At 47.9% G+C, this 24,478-nt stretch overlaps 1 long non-coding RNA gene across 1 annotated transcript; it reads left to right on the top strand.

Moving 5' to 3' along the window:
- The first annotated feature begins 1,577 nt into the window (after positions 1 to 1,577).
- Positions 1,578 to 19,567, top strand: LOC127492601 (uncharacterized). The gene is made up of 4 exons (XR_016223221.1): positions 1,578 to 1,728; positions 1,944 to 2,196; positions 8,715 to 8,803; positions 14,615 to 19,567. It is a non-coding gene; the product is annotated as an uncharacterized LOC127492601 (long non-coding RNA).
- Positions 19,568 to 24,478: the final 4,911 nt, after the last annotated feature.

The raw sequence follows: 24,478 nt of genomic DNA, 5'->3' as shown, positions 1-24,478 counted from the left end.
TGAGCATATATGATATTTATATATTATACATTTCTGGAATATTATATTGATGGACTCATGTATAGTATCACTGTACCCTGGGATGTGAATCGTTTTCCCCCCGGGGCATTCACACTGTATACACTCCCCACCTGTTAGTCACCCAGTTGCTGTCTCAACTATCAGACTGACTGTTGTGGTGACTAATCAAGTCACCCCAGTGTTACTTAATAGTGGCCTCAAGTGCAAGAATAACAACGCTGGCAACTCAGAAATACCTAGGAGAGGAGATGCTCGCTTTAAGTGAAAAAGTGAGTTCTTGACTTCATAAGAGAAGAAATCCTGCACTGAGGATGTTAAGATCTATGAATCGGCCAGCGCCGTGGCTCAGTAGGCTAATCTTCTGCTTGCGGCGTGGGTACCCCGGGTTCTAGTCCTGGTTGCGGCACCAGATTCTGTCCCGGTTGTTCCTCTTCCAGTCCAGCTCTCTGCTGTGGCCCGGGAAGGAAGTGGAAGATGGCCCAAGTCCTTGGGCCCTGCACCTGCATGGGAGACTGGGAGGAAGCACCTGGCTCCTGGCTTCGGATTGGTGCAGAGTGCTGGCCGTAGCAGCCATTTGGGAGGTGAACCAATGGAAGGAAGACCTTTCTCTCTGTCTCTCTCTCTCTCTCTCACTATCTAACTCTGCCTGTCAAAAAAACCTTTTTTTGAAAAAAAAAAAAAGACCTATGAATCTTCTATTTTATTAATATTGTTTCTAATATTTTGTGACTAATTTATAAATTAAACATGATAGGTAGGTAATTACAGGAGAAAACAAGCTACATATAGGGTTTGGAACTATCTAAAGCTTCAGACATCCATAGGGCTCTTAAAATGGATCCCCAGTGGAGGTGGGGGCTGTGCAGAATTCCATAAGAAAGACCTTGCAAAGCTCCCATCGGCAGACCTATTGATGACCTATGATAGGTCTGAACAGAGAGGGTTCAGAGAGAAATGGGGCTCGTTAGGATGGTGATCAGGAACAAGACCCCAGTCTGCCCTCATGGAGCTACAATCTGGCAGGAGACAGATGGTAGGTAAACAGGCACACCAGGGACTAGTGATGCTGGTGATAACAGTGAGGAAGGGGCGGGTCAGGGCTCTGGGGGTCACTTCCCTGAGACTATCTCAGTTCCTCTGTTCCTCACTCATAAAACAGATCACTCCCCTTCCTGTTGTCCCCTTCATGAGGTCCAGACATGAAACCTGTGGGAAACAGGGCCTGGCTCCCACAACATGGTGCTGAGAGGGAGTAAACAAATCTTACACAGCTGCTTCGTTAATTAGCTGATTCCTGACCCAACCCCTTAAAAGGGGGAGAGAGACAACATGCAGGGCCGCGCCCCCCTGAGAGAGTCGGAGGAGCGGCACCAGCGGGCTCTCCGCCAACTCTCCACCCCCGAACTTTCCACCAGCCCGGAGACAGTAGTTGTCCCAGATAGTGCAGTTGAGTCTCCTTTTATAGTCCTCTTCCACCAATCCGTGCTGCGCTGCCCACGTGCTGAGCACGCCCGTTCTCCTCCAATCAGGGGTTGGATCAGGAATCAGCTAATTGACGAAACAGCTGTGTAAGACTTGTTTACTCCCTCTCGGCGCCATGTTGTGGGAGCCGGGCCCTGCTTCCCACAAAACCGAACCAGAAGGATGTGCTCCACGCCCGCAGGAAAATCACTAGACATGCTGTGTGGTCCTGGCCCTGATCCAGTGGTACTCACTGGGGGGTGGGGGAGGAGGAATACTAAGAATGATTGAGCAAGAGATAATATTTCATGGGAGATTAAATCTGTTGGGGGAAAATGTGCATATTCTTGAATATAGAAGGTTTAGACACTTACTTTTCCAAACTTTGCTTTCAGATGGAGCCAACACTTGTGACTGTTCTCAAATCTGCCAAAGACTCTTTTGTTTCCTTCCCTTTGCAGGAGAGTCCTGAAAACCAGCTTTTGCACCTAGCCAGGGTCGAGTTTTATTCCTAACTCCCCAGTGCCACCTGGGATATCTGCAGACGTGCCCACCAGACACCTGCCCCTGAATAGGAAACTCCTTCCTATGAGCTCTGCTTGATGAGGCAGAAGCTGTGCGCTGTGGTCTGGGTTTGGTTTGTCCCCCAGAGGTTCCTGTGCTGGGCCGCCTCCCCCAGGTGACGATGTTGGAAGATGGTGGAGTCTTTAAGAGGTGGGTCTCCCTGGGAGATAACTAGGTCACTGCCCTGGGGAGGGATTAATGCTGGTCTTGTGGAGTGAGTTGGTTCTCTTGAGTGTGAGCTGGGATAAAAAAAGCAAGCCTGAGCTGGCGCCGCGGCTCACTAGGCTAATCCTCCACCTTGCGGTGCCGGCACACCGGGTTCTAGTCCCGGTCGGGGCACCGGATTCTGTCCCGGTTGCCCCTCTTCCAGGCCAGCTCTCTGCTGTGGCCAGGGAGTGCAGTGGAGGATGGCCCAGGTGCTTGGGCCTTGCACCCCATGGGAGACCAGGAGAAGTACCTGGCTCCTGCCATCGGATCAGTGCAGTGCGCTGGCTGCAGCACGCTGGCCGCGGTGGCCATTGGAGGGTGAACCAGTGGCAAAGGAAGACCTTTCTCTCTGTCTCTCTCTCTCTCACTGTCCACTCTGCCTGTAAAAAAAAAAAAAAAAAAAAAAAAAAAAAAAAAAAAAAAAAAAGGCAAGCAAGCCTGGCTCCTTCAGCTCACCCTGGCTTCCCACCTCATCATGTGCTCTCTCCCTCTCACACACACCCTTGCCACAATGCCATTTGCCATGCTGTGATGCAGCCCGAGGGCCCTCACCGGAGGCCAAACAGATGGGCCTGCCTGAGCTGGGACTTCCAGCCTCCCAAACTGGGAGCTAACTGAACCTGGTTCCCTTATTTAACAAGCTCGGCCTCAGGTGTTCCGTTAGAGTAACAGGAAACAGACGCCATCCCAGCCCTTCCCTCTCCCCACCAGCGCCGGCCCTCCCATGCTTCCCTCTCCCACTCCCACATGGACCGCAGAAGCTGCTCCCTCCCCCACACGGTGGCTCCTCTGTCCCCTTCTGTTGGGTCTGTCTCAGAAATGTCTAGTTTCTCTTCCAAGACCGACCCCAAAGCTAACTCCTGCCTGCTCCCCCTCGCCTGCAGTTTTGTTCCTTCCCTGACCCCTTCAGAGTCTTCCTTTCGCACATGCACAGCAGGTGCCCTGTAGGGCTCTCACCCCCACAGCTTCCTCATTTCTCCTCTCCTGTCCTTGCCACTTCCCTGGTGAGCGCTCCACATGGCCCTCCTCCTCACCATCTGCTCCTTCTCAGCCTGATCCCACCCTTCCCGCTCCGGCAACTGCCCTGCAGAAAGGCGTCTGACTTTCCGACAGCTGACCAAGGGTGTTTCTCAGTCCTTTTCCGTGATGAGAGCAGCATTGCATGAAGGGGAACCCAGGACTCAAGCAATGCCATGAATCCGAAGAAGGCTGAGGGCATTGGATTAAGAGTGCAGGATTTTTCACGGCCCCGCATCCCCTCCTCTTTCTCTCTTCCTAGCAACACTCAACAGTGGACACTTCTGTGCCCTGTCCATGGTTCTCTGTCTTCAGCGCTGGCCTTTCTTTGACCCCCAGGAACCAGCAGAGCTCTGGTTGTGTTAATAATTTATTGTTTAGTTTCTGAGCAGCCTGAACAACTTGCCTGGCTTCCACATGTTCTCCTTCTCTGTCATCAAAACGCTGGGACTTGATTAAATAGGTCACACCAAGTTTGAGGCTCCTCACCCTGTTAAGTCCTACCACTGCGTGGTACTGGGTTTATCACCTGCTGCCTCCAGGTGGTGGGGGGCTTTCCTGCCACACGTGTGGAAAGGAATGGACCCTGCCTTCCTGGAGCCAGTGCCTAGTATCAGTAAACACACGGGTGAGTGGAAACTCCCATCATGGCTTCCAAGAGAATAGAATGCAAGAGGAGATTACTTCCGTGTCTCACCTGCCAGTGATGGGGCTCCCTCTCTCCCTGCCCGTCCTCCAGCTGGGCATTGTGCGATCTGTTTCCTTTGCTTGGCCATCACAATGACAGTGTCAGAAGATGGACTACACTGTCCCCACTAGCACCTAAATCATTCAACTGACACTTTTTCTTATCAACCACCATTTCATCAACATGGGCATGATTTAAGCCTTAAAATTTAATTTGTGTAAATTGTGTGGATTGAGCTACTTGTGTACAAAGAAACATGGGGTTGGAGGGGTGCAGCTTTGTGGCACAGTGGGTTAAGGTGCCACTTGTGACCCCGGCTCAAGTCCTAGATGCTCTGTTTCCAATCCAGCTTCCAGCTTATGTGCCTGGAAAGGCAGTGGGTGATGGCCCAAGTGCTTGTAATCCTGGCCCCCATGTGGAAGACCAGGATGGAATTCCTGGCTCTGGTCTGCTCAGCCCCTTCAAGTAAATAAATAAATTTTAACAAAAAGAATCCCAGGAAGATTGTAATATCCATTTCAATGTTTTCACTGTGAGTAAGCCATTCAAACTTGATCCCTCTCAAAGTAGTGACAAAATATGTTGCTTTTTCTTTTGATCAAGATTCCACTTCACCCTTTAGTCAGCTGGGGAATTCCTCAAGGTGTCAGCACTGGGAGTAGGTCCCCTTCCAGAGTACATCATTCTTTCAATCTTTAGGTACTAGGGACTATACAGACGCCCACATTTCCCTTTGTGCAATGGCCAGTAGGAAGCTCATGATCAAATTTGCAGCCTGATACCAGTAACAATATGTGTGTGTGTTAGGGCAGGGGGGACTAAGGCCTGCATTTTATACCACACCTTGCCCTTGGTGTTGTTTTATTTTTTCTACCTTTTCCCAATCCTTTTTAGTTGGTCATTTCCTCATTTATTTGATTGTGCTTTTAACCTTTATACTAATTGTAATTATATAAGCCACCACAAATCATACTAAGAATACAATCCAGACTCTTCAGTATGGCAAAAAAGCAACCTCTGTCTCGGGTGGTCAGCTTTCTAAATGTGCCTTCCACCCTCCTTCCTCCCGTTCACACGGCTCCTTCTCCCCACCAAGCACATCTCCACCCCACGGCCTTTGCACATGCTGTTCCTCTTGCTGCAATGCTCTCCCGACACAAGCATTCTTCACTCACTCCTTCCACGCACGCCTCCGCTCCAGTCCCAAATACTTCTCAGGCCCTCAAAGTTAAAAATACTTCACAGTGGGCAGCCTGAGGGAGTGGCTCTCAGCATAGACTCGGGGCCCAGGCTGGGCTCATAGTCCAGCTTCACCACTCACCAGTGTGTGGCCTTGGGCAAATTATTACAGCGCTATGTGTTTAGTTTCTTTACCTGTAAGTGAAAAACATGGCAAATGGTACCTGGCGCAAAGTGAGTAAGAGCCACATACTCCATTCATAATGAAGTTAAGTGCTGCTTTCGTCTGTCCCCTGCTTGGCCTGTTTTGTGCAGGGCTGCGTCACCAGCTGCAAGAGTGGTGCTCCCAGTATGGGAGACTCCCAAGGCTCTGTTGACTAAATCGCCTCTCGGAATAAGGTGGGGGCATTAAAAGAGAAATACAGGCGTTTTTTAAACCGGGAATTAGGGAGAAACAGCACTGGAGTATGACTGGTTAGACCGAGATGTCAGTGCCTGTCTTGCCAACCAGGAGTCAGTTACAATCAGCAAAAGGTCATCTACAGAGCTGGAATGGGACAAATACCCTTTGCTCCAGAGGTGTAGGACATATGCATTCAGGATTTCACACGCCTGACACAGGAGAAAGTGAAGCCGTGCTGATGAAATACTTGTAAGTGCTGGACTCTGGGAATATGGAGACGGAAGGCTTGATTCTTTTTTTTTTTTTTTTTTACAGGCAGAGTTAGACAGTGAGAGAGAGAGACAGAGAGAAAGTCTTCCTTCTGTTGGTTCACCCACTAAATGGCCGCTGTAGCCGGCGCACTGCGCTGATCCGCAGCCAGGAGCCAGGTGCTTCCTCCTGGTCTCCCACGCGGGTGCAGGACCCAAGTACTTGAGCCATCCTCCACTGCCTTCCTGGGCTATAGCAGAGAGCTGGACTGGAAGAGGGGCAACTGGGACAGAATCCAGCACCCCAACCGGGACTAGAACCCGGGGTACTGGCGCCACAGGCAGAGGATTAGCCTAGTGAGCTGCAGCGCTGGCCTGAAGGCTTGATTCTCACTCTGAAGTCCCTGACAAAGTCTCAAGGGGGACAGAAAGCAAACAGTGCCGACAGAGTGGTGAGCCTCTGGTGGGGGTCAGTGCAGATGGGAGACCCGGCTGGGGTAAGCCTGCCACTGACACTGGAGGATGCGGTGGACCTGTCTGAGAGTGACAGGGAGATGATGTGGGCATTTCAGGGGGGATGGCGGCAGGTGCACAAGAGGAAACAGCACATGAAGGTGCAGGACAGGCAGGCAGGACAGGCAGGCGAGGTCCTCCAGGGCGATGCCACACTTCCCTCCTCACACTCCCAGTCCTCTGTAAACCTGGCTACATGTGGGCTGCTGCCAGGCCCGAGATAGCCGTTGCTGCCTTCAGAGTGCTGCTGGCCTGCTGGTGTCAACATTGCCTGCTAAGTCCATCGCTGGAGAGCAGACAGCAGCAGCATCCTCAGAGGGAACATGGCCCATCACCCGAGTCAGCGGATGCAGCCAAGCCCCTTCTGGACCAGGGTTCCCTGAAGTCCCCAGTGCCCGTGGAGAGGGCTGAAGAGACGGCACAGGCAGGAGTGAGGAGCAGGCCCACTCTTTGAGACAACTCGAGCCTGTTCCTTTGCTCCAAATTATTTCTCCTCTGCCTTCTCCCATCATGGCTGATAGATGGCACTGATGACCCAAGTCCTCACCCATCTCTGTGACCAGCTGGCCCTTCACCGTGGCATTGGGGGTACGGTTTGTATCCCCATTTCTGGGCTCTGGCTTGACCATGGGGCTAGCTTTGGCCAATAGGGTGTGCTGGAGGTGCTGGCCTGTAGGTTTGAGTCTCTCCCTCCTGGAAACCTCCCTCTCCTGCCAGGCCAAGCCTGGGCCAGCCCCTTGGAGGACAGAAAACCATGTAGGCAACTGCGGAGTCCTTCTTGCTGGACTGCACTAGAGTAGTGTGTCCCAGGCTGAGCATCTCAGCTCAGGGGGCACCAAGTCACAACCACCAACAGGACTACATCCCCAACCTGAGGCTGGGGAGAGATCCTGGGTGGATAGGGATAAAGGACTCAGAATTCAGAGGGTTTGCTACTCAAAATAGTTAATACACATGGCAATGTTCTCTCTTCTTCCCTTTGTCCCTTCTCCTCTATAAAGGGTTAAGGAATCACAAACTTGGTGAACATATTAGGGAGACGGCTTGAGTTACCATTTGGGGGCCTCTTTTGTCTACTCTTTCATCGTAGGATGTAAGATTTCAGTTTATATGAGTACTAACTGGCCCAAGGAGACACCATTTGTGCTGTGAGATGTGTTTTCCATTCGAATAAGCCATTTTCCCTCTTACCCACAGCATGACTCCTCTGCACTCCCAGGGCTCAAGGTCATTGCTAATTGGCATGGCTGCTCACGTCTTGTCTGGGCAGCGCCTCGCAGGCGAGCTTTGCAAAGTGGAGGACCTAGGGGGACTGGCAGAATTCTGATCACGGCTGTAGATAATTTCACTGGCTCGCCACGGGCCTTGTTTGCTGGTGATAAAATCAAGGATGGGAGCTCAGAAACCCAACTGGCTGCAGAGTTGATGTGTGGCCCGATTGCCTTGATGAGAAATCTGGGAGTTGTAAAGTGAGCTTGCTCTTTAACAGGCGCTCTGTGCCTGTCTGGCTCCTCGTCCAGAGATGGGGCAAAATCTATTAGTGAGAGCCACACCGCTCGCGCCTCATAGCATCAGCCGTCCGGGAGAAGACCTGCCCATTGCTTTTCTGATCCTCTAATTGGAACTGCTGACTGACTGTTAGGCACCTGAATGGCTGAAAATGGGGTTTCTGGGAGCTCGGGCACCAAAGCATTTTAGAGGGCAGCGGTGGTGTCAGTCACGCGATGTGCAGCTCAATTCTGATGGCTGTGGGTGGCTGCCAGGAGCAGCTGGCCTGGAAGATGTCTGCACAAAGACTGCTGAATGGCAGCGACTCCTGACTGCACTCACACTGCTGGCTCCCGCGGACTCCAGGGCTGTGTGTGAGGTCAGTTGGTTAAGAGTCAGGGTTGGTTTTCTGGACTTCACCAGCTCAGGGAAACACAGAAAGTCTTCTGGAAGAGTTCTTTGGCTGTAGATTCAAGGGCAGGACATGGGGCTACCCCTACACTTGACACAAAAAACAGCTCAGACACGATTGGTTGGTTCCAGTTCATCACCCTCATGGGTCTCCAGATGACTGCAGGTGTGTGGGCCATCTTTTTGGCTAACGGTTTGGTAGCTGAAGTCCGCACTCTCAACACTTGCTGTTGAATTTAGCCATGTCCTGGTAAGCCTGAGCCTCCTGCTCCTTGTAAGTGACCCTGCTGCTCAGTCGCCACGAGAGACTCTATTTGCGTGAGTAGAGATGGGGAATAGCTTGAGAGGAAGCCAGGTGACCCCGTGCTGTATTTCAAGAAGGCATTCCATTCAACTCATCAGACTTTGCAATGGGTGCCTACCACGTGCGTGGGAATGCAAGAGGGAGTATGGTGGGGCTCCTGCTCTCATGTTGCTCAAGAGGCACCCAGCTCTTCCCTTTCTCCCTGCACAGAACTCAGCGCCTCTCCTCTTCCTGGCTGTACGGCTTCTCCAACTACCTGCAGGCTTGGGGAGGCAGCTCTTCCTTCCTCCAGAAATGAGGTGGGAGACTCTTCTTAGATATCTATGAAAATGAAACTTCTCAGATGTTGTTGGTTTTGTATCCTATCACATTCCAAAATGGATAAAAATTATGAATTATAGCTTATAAATGCAAAGGCTACAAGGGAAAATAAAGGTGGGAAGAAACATCCAATCTGTGCCATGAAGGCTTAAACTAGATAAGGGGAGGAAAAATTGGCTCAGAGCATCTGTAACTCCTAGTGTAAGCAACAAACCTGGACAGGCACTGGGTCCATATTGTTCACAGGGTAAAAGCAGTAAGTTACCCTAAAGAAATAGCTATTCTTGAGTATGGAGAAATTTCTCTCATTGGCCCTTAGAATGAGAACGGTGTGCAATAGTATAACATACTGTATTCTTTGAGTTTCCAGGCTAGTTAAGGGTTTTTAAGCCTGTTGCCTAGTTCATTTGGTTTTTATGCTTGGTTTTCCCAAAGAGAATGCTAATCTGGGACTGCTACAGTTCCAGCATTCTGCATTTCACATTCAAATAAATACCAGACTAAGGGACAACTCCAAGTCTGCATCAGGAAGGAGAAGCAACAGTTACCCCGCCCTCCCAGAACTGGGTATAAGTGGACGCTTTGGTAACACTGTGAGACGGGGGTCCCTTTCAGTTCATTTTATTTCCCCCTCTAGTTCAAGCACAAAGTCAAGGTTTCTGACTCTGAGGAAAGGTGGTGTAGACTCCCACTCTCCTGTTCTTCTTCCCTACCCCGACTCCCACCAACTAAATGCCCTGGGAAGAATTCAACAATCCTGAGAGGATTCTAAAATATGGGAGAAAACAAATGTGGATCCTAGACTTGAACAAGGAAATCACGATGACTTCTCTGGGTTTCTTTTTTTTTTGACAGGCAGAGTGGACAATGAGAGAGAGAGACAGAGAGAAAGGTCTTCCTTTTTCTGTTGGTTCACCCCCCACTGGCCACCACAGCTGGCCAGTATCCGAAGCCAGGAGCCAGGTGCTTCCTCCTGGTCTCCCATGCAGGTGCAGGGCCCAAGCACTTGGGCCATCCTCCACTGCACTCCCGGGCCACAGCACAGAGCTGGACAGGAAGAGGAGCAACCGGGACAGAATCCAGCGCCCTGACCAGGACTAGAACCCGGTGCCAGCGCCACAGGCGGAAGATTAGCCTTTTGAGCCACAGTGCCAGCCTGGGTTTCTTTTTGTCTCCCATGGACCCCAGACTGGTTTCTAGAGAGGATGGCAAGCTGGAACCACTGGCATGCAGAGCAAAACCAAAAAAAAAAAAAAAAAAGAAGAAGAAGAAAATCATAAGCACTGTAGCCAAGCAATGAGAAAGGGGACTAAGAAAAGACTCGTGTCTATTGACAATACTGGGCCACAGCAGCCTGTAGCAGTGGCAAGATGAGAACCCAGGCAGCCCAACCAGTCCCCACACCACCATGCAACAGCAGCATCAAGTCTATCTACCTGCAGGTGACACAACCTCAGAACCCGAGAAGGCCAATACCTCCACCTCCCCACACTGCCCTCTGCCCTCGCACTGGCGGCTCCCAAAGCTCAGTCCCTTTCTCAGTAGCAGACAACAACCCAGGCCTGGTGTCTCTAAGCCCCTTCTCCAACAGCAGAAGGTTAAGCAGGCCCAGGAGCAGTGGCAGAGGGCCAGCTAGACCACCATCACTCTGGCTCTCCATCCAGCAGCAAAAGTGGCCCAGGCAGGTACTTCCCTCCTTCTGCGGAACTGACAGAAACCAAGTGGGAACTTCACTAAAGTCACAGTTCATTCTTTCACCCATTCACTCGCTCACTCACTTAGCACCTATGTGCTGGACACCACTCCAGGCACCGGGGACACAGCAGTGGGTAAAATAAAGAGCCCGGTTTATAGTTCTACACAATGTAGAAAGCATAATATACTGAACAGCATAATGCCTCCCCTTCTCCCCCACCCACTGCAAAGGACTCTGAAATCTAACAGGGGAAAGAGCAGAGCTAGGATATTTCAAAAAGTTCTTGGAAAAATAAATTAAAGCATAATATGAATTTTCATGACCTTTTTGAAGACCCCCTGTATATCCAGCACAACGTGTGACAGAACTGAGGAAAAGACAATGTTTGGGAAACAGGTCAAATGAGTGGCAGAAGGGACCTGTGTTATGGTGCACTAGGTTAAGCCACCGCTTGCAATGCTGGCACCTGCTATCAGAAAGCCAGTTCAAGTCCTGGCTGCACTGCTTCTGATCCAGCTTCCTGCAAACACGCTTGGGAAGGCAGTGGATAATGGCACCTGCCACCCGTGTGGGAGACCTGGATGGGGTTCCCGGCTTCTGGCTTCTGCCTGGCCCAGCCCTGGCTATTGTGGCATTTGGGGAATGAACCAGTGGACTGAAGATCTCTGTCTCTACTTCCCTCTCTCTGACACTCTGCCTTTCAAATCAATCAATCAATCAATCTTTTTTTAAGAAGGAGTGGCAGAAGAACTTTTGTTAATAGGCTGAGTTGGGATTGGGAGGATGGGAATGGGTGGATGATTATGGTAGAGAAAGGAGGTGGCATTAGGGACAAGGGGGAAGGAAGAACAGCAATGACTGGGGCCCCACCCTTGCAAGTGGACTAATGCAAGCCCAGTCACTTGGGAGAAGTTAGTGAGAAATATCCACGGCAGATGCTTGCAGGGTGCCAGGGGCTTTACATGGATGATTGTATTCAATCATTGCAACATCCAGAGAAAAAATATAGAAGTTGCTAGTTCAAGGAGCCGGCGCTGTGGCACAGCAGGTTAATGCCCTGGCCTGAAGTGCCGGCATCCCATATGGGTGCCGGTTCTAGTCCCGGCTGCTCCTCTTCCAATCCAGCTCTCTGCTGTGGCCTGGGAAAGCAGTAGAAGATGCCCCAAGTCCTTGGGCCCCTGCACCCACTTGGGAGACCCAGAAGAAGCTCCTGGCTCCTGGCTTCGGATCAGCGTAAGTCCAGCTGTTGCGGCCATCTGGGGAGTGAACCAGCAGATGGAAGACCTCTCTCTCTGTCTCTACCTCTCTCTGTAACTCTTCTTTCAAATAAAAAAAAAAGAAGTTACTAGTTCACAAAATGGAAATTTAGGCCCAAGAAGTTAAGCAACTTGGACAAGTTTACACAGCAATAAGCAGTAACCCTGAGATCCGAACCCACTTGGCATTCTTTTTCTGGCAAATTTCCTTTTGACTTCACCTCTATTCTCACAGTCCACGCTCGTGCCATCGGTCAGCTGGCTGTTTGCTGGGTGGCTTCCAAGCTCGGAGATTTCCTCCTCGTTTACTTTGGCTTCAGTAACATATGCACATGGCCATGGCCAGACCACATTAGCACCTTTTCCTTGGATATCCCTCCTTAGAAATAAAACCCAGCACACCCAAGGGCTCAGCAAAAGCTTCTGCTTTCTCTTCTACCCTGGAAGCATTAACTGGAGTGTAGGATGGGTGCAGGTGACGAGAGAGTGAGGAATCCAAGATGGTTCTGACACGATTGAAGTGAATGGGCCGGTAGAGTGGTGGGTTTATTGTGGGATACAGGGCCCCTAGGAAGGGGTGATGGTTTGTGGGTGGGTAAGTTAGATGTGAGAGGGTGGTAAGCTGTCCAAGCAGAAACGGACTGGGAGCAGCACTGAGGAGGCTCTGTGCCACTCAAGGTTTTCTGTCACTTTGCCATGGTTGGATCCTGCCAAGCAAACTGAGTGCTGGTCTAAGTGGATCTCTGAGAATGGAGAGTGATATTAGAAGGGAATTTACAAAAAAAGTGTGGGAGAGGCAGGTTATACAGGTGCATGACTTAATCTAGAAGTGTTTTGCATCTGGTTTCTACAAGCTTCTGGCCGGTACTTTTGTGGTGAGCCTTGTATCACACTGCAGAAATGGCTGCCACGATACACCCCTAAAGGGACCCCTGAGTGTTTTCCTACCCTGCATAGGAAGCAGCCCTACAGTATCTCCAGCAAGGAAGAATCCTGGGGATGCTCTCGGAGGCTCCTCCTCGCTGTGTCCTGGGAGCTCTCCTAGCCCTCGTCCCTCTCCCTGCCTGGACGTGACCATAATCCCTTCCATCCCCCAACATAAAGGAAGACTGTAGCTGAACCCACTCCCATCGGATTTGTCACTTAGCTAGCTAACGTGCTGGGTCAGTCATACTTTCTTCCACTCTAACCTGTTATTGGGTGCTATGAAAATTAATGTTTAGGTAGTAAAATTAATTCCTTAGCAACCAGATGAGTGTACATTATCTGTAACACAACCATACCAAGGTATTTCAGAAAATCTACCAAGTGATGATAAAGTATCTACTCATCACAGGTTAATAAACTGATAGTATTGGACATTAATTTATTTTCATATAAATGCAGTGGTTACCAGTTATCAAGATTTATTTCCCAAATTTAGTCTTGTGTGCTTCAGTTGCAAAGTTGCAACATAAAAGTTTTTATCTTTATAGCTATGACTGGTGTCATATTTATATTCATGCTACTGCACCAACACTTTAACAACGGAGTAGCAAAATAAATTACATAACTTTAAAGACCATCTATGTTTCCTTCCAGGACAAGTATACAGTTATATTACAACCTTGTTTCTGTAATAGATTGACTACAGTAGAAAAGAATCCAGTTGTATTCGGCCACTGTCTCCCTTTTTACTTGTAGTACACAAATATTACTTGTTTCCTTTCTTATTGCTTTAAAAATAACCATGATATTAAATAGTAAGGAATGATGGATGAAAGTATGTGTTTCACATATTGTTCACCCAAGAGTTAACATTTTATTCACATTTATTGAAATAGTTTACATTTTAATATCTCCCTCCCCACATTTGCTGAAGAGTGAGGCCTGACATCCTGTAATATAATTATTGGTAGTGATAATATAATACAACCAGAGGGACTCGGATATGAAAGAGCTTTGTGGTCTGCTGAAAGCCACTTAATCTTCTAAGCATTAATTTCTTCATCTATTAATGGAGATATTATATTCCTCTTGTCTATGTCATAAAGGATGAATGAAATAGTTTGTGTAAATCATTAATATTTAGAGTAACTGCAAAAATAGGAAGTACTTAATAAATGTCGATCAGATTTATAATTCTTATTTTAAAAAATTACAAACCAAGCTCTTTTCCCTATAAGCCACCTAAAAAAATTTTTTTTAGTAAGTTCAGCAGTTAGTTTCAAATTTTTTTCTAACACAGAGGTCAACTAAAGGAAAGACTTAGAGCCCCTGCAAGTTGTGTTCATGAGATACACTTGGAGGCAGGCAGGTCTGGAATAGCAATCTTTGGTCACCACATTCATAGATGAGAAATGGAGGCAAAGTCACTGTGGACTTTGTCCAAGATCACAAAGTGAAAGGCAGAGTTAACACTGGAGTTGAGGTCCCTTGACTCCCAGGTCAGTATCTTTCAGTATCAATTAAGCCCTTGCTGCTCGTTTAATTTGAACCCTGATGTTTTCCTTACTTCTTACATAAACTACTAGGATTTATGTTCATGAACATAGAAAACTCTCTGAAAATGGTAGCTGTATTCTGTATGTTAATATATGCTATGTATTGTCAACACTCAATGGCTGTATTTCTATATTAAACGACATTATATATCTTTTTGAAGTTCCAGGAAAAATTATTCTATTTTCTGATAATGCTAAATACTCTTTGCTGCTGCCAAAGGACAGGGGAAACCACACACAAACAAAACAAAACAGATGGATACAGTCAGCTTCTTCATTTCATCCCGCAGGATCTAGATAAAAGCAGTCGCTAATTTCTAATAAATTAAACGTTTTCTCCTTTTATTTTCACAGAGCTCCTGACCCCCCTCGTTGATCCCGAGTTTCCCTTCCAGTGTTATTTACTGCCATCTGTGCATCGAGGCTACTTGGGAAAACTCGGGGAGCCGTGCTGGGAGTGCCGAGGGACACGTAATCTGCTTGCGTGGAGGGCAGGCTGCGCTCTTGGTGTGCCAGTGGTTCCCCTTCTGTGTCCCCTTCGTTTCTGGAAGCCAGTAGAACTCTAACTTTAGACACTGTTTATGTTAGAGTTCTGTTTCTACGTGGCAGAGTGACAGGGTCCTTTTAGCAAAGGTTGAGGAATAGGAGAGGATTCTGAGTAACAAAGATCTCCCGGCCCTTGAATATACCTGCTACCCATCTGCAGATTCAAAGCTGGGCCCCTGTGGTATGATCAAGTCTCATAGCATACAGCATCATTAAAACCTTCAGAGAAACATATGAAAAGTAGGCAATCTCCTTTTGTCTTTCAATATCCGCATCTAGAAAAGGCCACAAGAGGGTATCTATGCTACCTTTGTTATTGAAATAGGATGATATTGGCAAGGTAGCTGTTGCACAGCAGCGGGCTATTGTCAGTGGCATTGTTAATGCTGATCAGTAATAGAATAAAAATCATTGCATATGGGAAAGCTGCCAATGCAGGGGAAGAAATAGGGGTCCAAGAGACCATCAGATCTATGTTCAGTGAGGAGGGGAGGGGAGAGGCAGAATGCTTTGGGACAAAGTGTCAGTCCAAGACATCGTTCAAGGCAAACACTAGAAAGCTCTTGTGGAGAGAAACATGCACATTCTGTCTGCAAGCCTGGATGACGACATAGAAACATCCCACATTTCCACGTTCTCCCAACAAAGATGGAGCCTTGCATCCCTGGGGGTCCCTTTGCATCCATTCAGTAATACGGTAACTGTTAGGTACCACGTGGCCAGCATAGAGCAGCGTGACCGTGTGCCTCCACTCGGGGCGGCCAGGGTCTCAGCTTCAGTGCACACACCCTCAGTGCAGGCCCACAGAGCACGTCTCCATGAGGCAGTGAGCCCGAACTGTGCAGCAGAGAAGGCAGTTCGGCAGCTCCAGAGGAGAGAAGGAACTTCTCTAAGTCTAGTCCGAGTTGCTCCCCACAGACTCTGACCATAACATTGCTGCAATGGAAAATGTTCTGGTAAGAAAGCAAGCTGTAAGGGCATAGGTCTTGGGGCAAAGTAGGTTGTCTGGCATGTCAGAAATGAAGGTGGAGAAATGAGACAGACTAGCGCAGGAGCAGCTCTAGAAATTAGCACCCTTCTCATGGCCAAGCCTTAAGATCCCCCCTACTGCTGGCCAGGGCAGTCGGTCGTGTGACGTGCTACGTCCCGGAGTAGCCACTAGCAGTGGCTGGTGTCACTCTTTCCTTTTTAGACAGCACACAGGAGGGATGGGAAGCAAGATTCCACTACTGTGCTTTATTCAAGTTCCGTGTTTTTGTGCAGCTCATGAGCAGACAGCTCTGTCATCAGAGATTTCCAGAGCCTTCTTCAGGTTCTTCTGTGTAGCCGCATGTGCTGGTAAGGTAGAATCATCCGTATTTGGTAGAAGGTTGATTGGATGTGGGGGCAGGAGGGTAGCAGAAGTGAGGGTGTAAGAGTCAATGAATCTGCTAGTTTAAGAGACCAAGTAGATGGTGACAGTGTTCATGATCCCTTTTGAAAATTATTATTTATTTATTTGCATTTTACTTGAAAGCAAAACAGAAACAGAGACAAAGACAGATGGAAATCTTGCATCTGATGGTTCACTATTTCAGTGCCCACAACAGCCAGGACTGGACCAGGCCAAAACCAGAAGCTGGGAACTCAATCCAGATCTCCCTTGTGGTGGCAGGTGTGGGGAGCAACTCGGACTAGACTAAGTTACTCGAATTAAGACTTACTCTATGCATCTGCTTTCCCACAATATGGCGCTGAGAAGGGAGTAAACAACTTCTACACAGCTGCCTCTCGCCAACTTGAGTGATGACCTGCAGGAGCTGATCCTGCTCCTGATTGGAGGAGAGCAGCGTACTCGGCGTGTGGGTAGCAGAGTTGGGATTGGTGGAAGATGACTATAAAGGAGGAGAGAGACAACATGCACCAGGAACATCTAAGGGGAACACCTGAGGAACATCTGAGCAGCCCCCAAGAGAGCCGGCCGGCGGTGTGCCGCTCCCCCGCGGAAGTGGGGAAAGTGGCAGGGGGAACCGCCCTTCCACGGAGGTGGAAGGGTCGGTAGCCAACCCGGGAAGAACCAGCAGCAAACCCGGGAAGGGCCGAGCAGACAAAAGAACAGCGCAGGGTCCTGTGTCGTTCCTCCGTGAAGAGGGGGAGCGACATAATGGTGCCATGACTCGGATAGGAAACCTAGGCAGTGTTTAGTGTCATTCCTCCACGAAGAGGGGGAGCGACAGCAGGGACCCAAGCTCTTGATCTGTCGCCCATGGCCTCTCAGTGTACGTGAGCAGGAAGCTGGATTGGAAGCAGAGCAGCCAGGATGCTAACCCAGTGATTACAATATGGGATGCAAAACAGCGATTTCCTCTGTGCCAAACACCCACCCGTTATTTCCCTCTCTTTTTTAAAAATTCATTTATTCATTCTGATTAAGAGGCAGAGCAACAGAGAGAGAGAGCGAGCGAGCTAGCTCTTCCATCTGCTGGTTTACACTCCAAATGTTTTCAACTACCAAGGGTGGCCCAGGCCAAAGCCAGGAGCCAGGAACTCCGTCTAGGTCACTCCTGTGGGTACACCTTAGTCGTGATCTGCTTCCTCCCAGGGTGCGTATTAACAGGAAGCTGGATCACAAGTGGAGGTGGAACCTAATGTTAGGCACTCCAATATAATTTGAGAGAACAGTACAATGAACACCTGTATAACTTTCATCTAGATTCAACAACTGTAAATATCTTTAGCCTTTTCTCCCTTACCTTACTGAGCTGTTTAAAATTATTACATTATGATACTTCAACACTAATGAATGTTCTTAGACAAAGGACTTTTTCCTCCATAACCATAGTATCATTATAGATGGATCTGTTAGTTGTTTCCTTATGATTATATCCAGGATGCCAATCAGGATGACTTGGTTTGGTGACATAATTCTCTCCATTATAAATCATAAGTAAACTGATGACAGCTTGACCTTGTAATCTATTATTCAGTAGTTAAAGCATTTGTTGATTATCTTTGCTTGAATCAATTCTTATATTGCTAGGGGCTTACTTTTGACTTAACTGTTCTATAATGATTGCTCCATTGTGGTCCTTAAAGTCAGATATAATTTTTGCTGTTGTTTGTTGTCTGAAAAACTGGAGACAAGGGATATCATCTAATTCTGTGAAAAACATTTCCCATGAAATAGAGCATATGTTAGGAAAATGGCCAAAAAGGCATTGTGCAGCTATTTTTTAGAAATCATCATGTATTTTATAAAATGGATAACTCTTGCACAAGATTTAACATTGTCCATGATGTTCAGCTTTTGTAGTTTGTAGAAGAAACACTGTAATATGTCATTTAACATCATAAAGGAATCTCATGTCTGTCCACTGATAACTCATTGGCAACACACCACAGCTGTTCTGAGGCAGCTCAGAAAAGAAAAAAAATCCACGAGCCAACCAACCATCTGACTTTAATTAGGGAAGAGAACAGTCCCCAAATGTACGAGAATGAGGTCTTTTGCAGGTCAGAGTACTGTACAGAACTTGAAAAGAGGTAATACAAAGACCTGGATGTGAAGGTTAGTTCCTGCTTTGAAGGACTCTGTAACAGGGAGGCTCAGTCCTCAGTGTTCCTGAGACCAAGTCATTCCTTGCTGTGGCTACAGTAAATACTCATCAGGCTCAAAAACGCAGGCTTCGCAATTACTGGAGGCCCTCCAGAAGGAAGGCAGAGACGCCTCTACCTGAGGTGCAGAGGGCTGTGGGCAGAGTACCTTCTCTAGGTGAGGAAGACCCAGATCTCATTTGGGCCATGATGCAGTTAGGACCTTTATTGAGCATCTAAGTAGAGATACGGGGTTGCCAGATACTATATGTGCTCATGTTCAGGGAGGTGCACGGTTGAGAGTTGTTTGCATACAGATGCTGTTTATAGCTGTGACACTGGAAGAGAATCAGCAAGGAGAGGAGAGAACAGAGAAGAGATTAGGGGATCCGCAGATTCAGGCCTGGGGCACTTCAACGCCAGGAGGTTAAGGGACAAAAGAGGACCTGGCAAAGGAAATGGAGAGGCAGCCGTCCATAGGGTGGAAGGCAAGTAAATTGAGCGGTGTCTTGGGGACAAGTGAAGAAATCGTTTTAATGAGAAGGGGGCAATCAACAGTGACAATGTGAGACCTGGTAGGTCAAGTTTGATGGCAATCAAGAACTGGATTTAGCAACATGAAGGTCATCGGGGGTATGGCAAGCGCCGTTTGGTGGGGGCGATGGAGTTTAAATTCCAACCGGATGAAGTTTAAGTGAGGAGAGGAGAGGAACCGGAAGCGGGGACACTGCGTCCTCTTTGCAGGAGTTCTGTGGTCAGGCAGGGGAGGGGAGCAGAGGAAAGACTTGTGTTGGAAGGAAAAGTAAATTTAGTTTTATGTTCTCATTTTTAAAAAGTATTTATTTTATATATTAGAGATAGAGAGAAATTGCCATCTGTTGACCCACTCCCCAAATACCTACAAGAGCTGGGACTGGGCCAGGCTGAAGCCGGGAGCTGGGAACTTAACCCAGATCTGCCCTGTGGGTGGCAGGGACACAGCCTCTTGAGCCCTCACTCCTGCCTCCTGTGCAGTCACAGGAAGTTAGAATCTAGAGCGGAGCCAGGACTCAATCCCACGTACTCCAGTATGGGACTTGGATATCTGAAGCAGTATCTTAGCCACGAGGCCAAAGGCCTAACCTTGTGTCCTCATTTTTAAGAAGAGAGAGAGAACAGGAGGATGGCTGTGTGCTGGTGGTAATTACTGAGGGGAAATGACTGATATAAGCAAGTAGAGAGGATTGCCGGAGAGAAGCCTTTGAGTAAGCAGGTGGGGTGAGAGCTGATGCACATGTGAAAGTCGGTCTCGGATGGGAGGAACATTGAGCCAGGACAGGCAGTGGGGAGAGGGAGCAGTGTACAGGGCCCAGATCCAGAAAGGCCGGCAGATGTTGTGCAGTTCACGAGCTGATCTTTCGAGTGCTTCCCTCCCGTTTCCCTGGGAAGTGGGAAACATCAGCTAAGAGTGAAGGCAGAAAGGGAGACGTCAGAGACGTGAGGGGCCACAAATGAGTGAAATATGGGGAGTGTTTCCAACAGTTTATGAAAGACTGGAAGTAAAAGGTAAATTTATGTTAGTGCAGAATAGACTTTGAAAGCCACATATACCTTTTTTTATTTTTTAAACTTTTTTGACAGGCAGAGTGGACAGTGAGAGAGAGAGAGAGAGAGAGAGACAGAGACAGAGACAGAGACAGAGAAAGGTCTTCCTTTACCGTTGGTTCACCCTCCAATGGCTGCTGCGGCCGGCACACCGCGCTGATCCGAAGCCAGGAGCCAGGTGCTTCTCCTGGTCTCCCATGCGGGTGCAGGGCCCAAGCACTTGGGCCATCCTCCACTGCACTCCCGGGCCACAGCAGAGAGCTGGCCTGGAAGAGGGGCAACCGGGACAGAATCTGGCACCCCGACCGGGACTAGAACCCGGGGTGCCGGCGCCGCAGGTGGAGGATTAGCCTAGAGAGCCGCGGTGCCGGCCCACATATACTTTTTAATAGCATGCATTTTCTATGAGTTTTTTGAAGATTTTGATAGTTGTGTATGGGAGAAGAAAGTCTCAGTAAGTTCCCTAAATGAAAAATAGTAGAGGCTAGTGCTGTGGCATAGCAGGTGAAGCCACCGCCTGCAGTGCCAGCATCCCTTATGGGCTCCAGTTCGAGTCCTGGCTGCTCCACTTCCAATCCAGCTCTCTGCTATGGCCGGGGAAAGCAATAGAAGATGGTCCAAATCCTTGGGCCCCTGCACCCACATGGGAGACCCAGAAAAAGCTCCTGGCTCCTGGCTTTGGATTGGCACAGCTCAGGCCATTGTGGCCACCTGGGGAGTGAACCAGCGGATGGAAGACACACACACTCTCTCTCTGCATCTGCCTCTCTGTAACTCTGCCTTTCAAATAAATAAATCTTTAAAAAATAGTACAAGCAATAGTCTCTAGTCACTATGTAATAATTTAATCACAGAATTGAAAAGCTCTTGTAGCCTGAATACTAAGAAATCACTTTTAAATAACTTTGGAGTAAAACAGAAAAAAAAAAACTAATAAATACCCTGAAAATAAAGATGAAAAAAAACTACCTGCCAAGTCTCCGCAGCATTGACCAGGTGGGATTAGTTCAGGAATGTAAAGTGGGTTCAGTTGTAGCATAGCAATTAATTATTCACCATGTTGATAGATTCCAGGATGAAAACCACAAGATCAATCTCATATTATTGGGCATTATATGAAACTCATATATTGGGCATTATATTGTTGGGCATTATATGAAACTCAACATCCATTCAAGTTCCACTCTTTTCTTTTCTTTTTAAAATATGTATTTACTTTATTTGAAAGAGTTATGAAGAGAGAAACATAGAGAGACAGACAGGGGTCTTCCATCCACTGGTTCACTCCTCAAATGGCATTATTGGGTCAGGATTGTGGCATAGCAGGGTAAGCTTCTGCCTGCAATGCTGGCATCCATGTGGACTCCAGCTCAAGCCCCAGTTATTCCACTTCTTATTTTTATTTTATTTATTTATTTATTTATTATTTGACAGGCAGAGTGGACAGTGAGAGAGAGAGACAGAGAGAAAGGTCTTCCTTTGCCGTTGGTTCACTCTCCAATGGCCGCTGCGGCTGGCGCACCGTGCTGATCCAAAGCCAGGAGCCAGGTGCTTCTCCTGGTCTCCCATGGGGTGCAGGGCCCAAGCACTTGGGCCATCCTCCACTGCACTCCCTGGCCACAGCAGAGAGCTGGCCTGGAAGAGGGGCAACCGGGACAGAATCCAGCACCCCGACCGGGACTAGAACCCGGTGTGCTGGTGCCGCTAGGCGGAGGATTAGCCTGTTGAGCCGCGGCGCTGGCTGTTATTCCACTTCTGATCCAGCTCCCTGCAAACACTTTTGGGAAAGCAGAATTGGATGGCCCAACTTTGTCCCTGCCCCTGTGGGGAAGACCTGGATGAAGTTCCAGGCTCCTGGCTTCAGCCAGGCCCAGGCCTAGCCCCTACAATCACATCCATTTGGGGAGTAAACCAACCAATGAAGATCTCTCTGTTTCTTCCTCTCTGTAACTCTGCTTTTCAAATACATAAAAATAAATCTTTAAAAAATTATTATTTGTGGCTGACAGAATTACATACTTGAAAAACCTAAATATATCCCTTAAAAACCTGTTACATACAATAACAGATGACTAGGTACAGAGTTAACAAATAAAACTTTTAAAAACTCTATACTAAAAATCAACAGAAAGTTAAAAATTGTCACTTAAAAAAGTCCATTTTTAGGAGTTACAACAAGTACAACAAACTTTAAATGATATTTATGAAGAAAAGTTTAAAATGTTGTGGAGAAAAAATATTTCAACAAAGAATCAACTAAGTTAGACTTAGTATCCTTAGTATGTTAATTTTTGCTAAGTTAAATTATAAATTTAGCAAATCACAATGTAAGTACTAATACTAATTTTGACAAGACAAGTTGACTCCAAACTTCATGTGAGAAAACATAAACAATTTATCTAGAAAAATTCTGAAAAGAGGAAGCATTGTAGTAAAAGCAGTCCTATCAGATACTAAAATATATCATAAAACTACAAAAATTAGAACAGTTGACTTACAGATAAATAGTAAATAGTAAATCATTATAACAAGACAGGAAGCCTGATGCCAAATTCCATGTAGAAATCTTAGAATCTGTCCATAAAAATACATATAATCCTAAGAAATTTAGGGTCTGATGGAGGTGGTATTTTAAATCATTGGGAAATAGATTATACAATAAATGACATTTGAATAACTGGGTAGTATTCTGTAAAAATATTAAGGTGGATCCATTCCTTATTTCTCACACCAGAATACTTTCCAAAAGTAAATCAGAGATTTAAATGCTAAAAAAAGATGAAACCATAAAAACCCAGAGATTGGGCTGGCGCCGCGGCTCACTAGGCTAATCCTCCGCCTAGCGGCGCCAGCACACCGGGTTCTAGTCCCGGTCGGGGTGCCGGATTCTGTCCCGGTTGCCCCTCTTCCAGGCCAGCTCTCTGCTGTGGCCAGGGAGTGCAGTGAAGGATGGCCCAAGTGCTTGGGCCCTGCACCCCATGGGAGACCAGGAGAAGCACCTGGCTCCTGGCTCCTGCCATCGGATCAGCGCGGTGCGCCGGCCGCAGCACGCTGGCCGCGGCGGCCATTGGAGGGTGAACCAACGGCAAAGGAAGACCTTTCTCTCTGTCTCTCTCTCTCACTGTCCACTCTGCCTGTCAAAATAAATAAATAAATAAATAAATAAATATAAAAAAATAAAAAAAAAACAGAGATTTACTTTTATGTGCATAACTGATGACACTGATTGTCTCTGGGTAGGGCCCCCAGGCATTTGTGTATGTGCAGGAGGGAGTTTTGAACCTAATGAATGCTGAGAAATACAAAAAACAGGGGCTGGCGTTGTGGCTCAGTGGGTCAAGCTGCTGCCTGTGATGTCAGCATCCCATCCTGGAGTGCCAGTTGGAGACCCAGCTGCTCCATTTCTGATCCACCTCCCTGCTAATGAGTCTGGGAAAGCAACAGAAAGATGGCCCAAGTGCCTGTGTCCCTGCCACCCGCATGGGAGACCTGGATGGAGTTCCAGGTTCATGGCTTTGGCCTGGCCAAGTCCCTCCTGCAGTGGATGAAAGATCTCTCTGTTTCTGTCTCCATCTCTCTCTCTTTGTCACTCGGCTTTTCAAATAAAGTAAATCGCAAACATAAAGAAACTAAAAAAAAAAAAAGCAAATAAGGTGAAATGAATTTGAATGTCTTTACATTAGTGAGGTTATTGTGCACAGCAGGCATTCAATAAACGTTTTCCCTTGGGCATGTTGCAGAAGAAAAGTCTTTGTCTCTGGCAATCACTGGGGTTGAGGGGCAGCACGGGGATGAGGGGAGGATGGGGGCCAGAGACCCCGTCACACACTTTCTGACATCCCATACATACTTAACACAGCCTCGGCTCCAAGTAGGGGCTCATTCCCTATTTGCTGAACCAAAAATAAATGGAAAACCATTTTTTGTTGCCTAAAGGCAACAAACAGAATTTCAGCTTCCACAGCACAGTCTGAGCACAGCCCCATTGATTCCTGGACACTGGGCAAGCTCAGCTCTGGACAAGTGCTCTCCCCTTCTCTCCACTCGGAGACCTCACAGGCCCTGTCCTGGGCACAGGCCATACCCTGGGCATACTTCTCCCTACGATCTTGCTCTGTGTGCACTAAAGCCCTCCCCTCCCCTGTCAGACACAGGCAGAACAACCTGCTGCACTTGGAAGAGACAGGGGCCGAAGGTGTTTTCAAAGACTTGTGTGTGGGAGGGAATGGGGCCCTGGGGTGCCAGGGCCAGGTTCCATCGCTGCTCCGACACACTTTGGCTGTGCATTTCTCCCCTGTAAACAGGAATCAGGAAAACAAATTGTCCTGTGGATGTCAGCTACTGCTGCTGCGTGTGAAGCAAAATGCATTTTTTCCTCCCTGCCTTTCACCTTATTTCCATTTCTGTTCCTGCAACCTTCATGCCTTTACCTTTTCCACGGAACTTTCCTGTTTCCCACAAATTCAGACTTTTGTCCCATTTTCAAAGCTGGAAGATAGCAGGTCTGAGAAATCA

The sequence above is a fragment of the Oryctolagus cuniculus genome, chromosome 16 (assembly GCF_051225735.1).
Source record: "Oryctolagus cuniculus isolate XC-2025 breed Fujian yellow rabbit chromosome 16, ASM5122573v1, whole genome shotgun sequence".
Taxonomy (NCBI): Eukaryota; Metazoa; Chordata; class Mammalia; order Lagomorpha; family Leporidae; genus Oryctolagus; species Oryctolagus cuniculus.
Note: the sequence above shows the minus strand (reverse complement) of the source record. Positions and strands in the feature narration are given on the sequence as shown.